The 725-nt window shown below is 43.4% G+C and overlaps 1 non-coding gene across 1 annotated transcript; it reads right to left on the bottom strand.

The window, feature by feature from the left end:
* Nucleotides 1-212: 212 nt before the first annotated feature.
* LOC125999639 (small nucleolar RNA SNORA72) lies at nt 213-348 on the bottom strand. The gene has a single exon (XR_007492146.1). It is a non-coding gene; the product is annotated as a small nucleolar RNA SNORA72 (small nucleolar RNA).
* Between the last annotated feature and the right edge of the window lie 377 nt (nt 349-725).

The raw sequence follows: 725 nt of genomic DNA, 5'->3' as shown, positions 1-725 counted from the left end.
TGCATGATTTACTTCTCACCAGTCTGTTCTGGCATGCTTCTAATAATATCAGAGTCACCTAGAGAAGAAAGAAAAACCACAGCAATTTTACATTTATTGGCAACTGGTAAACTCAAATTAGCAATGATTTCCTCCCCACCATAGTCGCCCAATAGCTCATCTACCCTTCTAAATGAGTTGAACTAGAAACTCAAAGTCGGGGCTTCCAGACTATTTATCACCAGCATTACTAAGACCAGACCTAGGTGGGTAAAGAGCTAGGCCTGGGGACACATGCATGGTCTTAATATAGCGAACGGTTAGCCTGCCCTGATTACGGCAAAATCAGAACAGCAAGAATATTCGCAGTCATAGTATGTTCTTTGATGGAAAGTCACCTATTTCTTATTGCCACACTAACAAACATATCCCAGGTGACTTCTACTCATTGTATGTCCCTCACATGTACATGCCCATGACTAATTTCCTGGGAGAGTTATAACTACATTTAGAATAGTATGACACCATAACTGTACTTAGCATAAAATGAGGTTTCTGCTGCCTCTCTCCCCAAGTCTTTGGGGGGGTTTAGGTCACACTGCCAGTGCTCAGGGGTTACTCCTGGCTCTGCACTTAGATTGCTCCTGGCAGTTTTGGGGGATCATATGGGATGTAGAGAATCAAACCGGGGTCAACCAGGGTTGATCATGTGCAAGGCAAATACCCTACCACTATGTTATCTCTGG

The sequence above is a fragment of the Suncus etruscus genome, chromosome X (genome assembly GCF_024139225.1).
Source record: "Suncus etruscus isolate mSunEtr1 chromosome X, mSunEtr1.pri.cur, whole genome shotgun sequence".
NCBI lineage: Eukaryota > Metazoa > Chordata > Mammalia > Eulipotyphla > Soricidae > Suncus > Suncus etruscus.
This window is presented reverse-complemented; position numbering and strand designations above follow the sequence as displayed.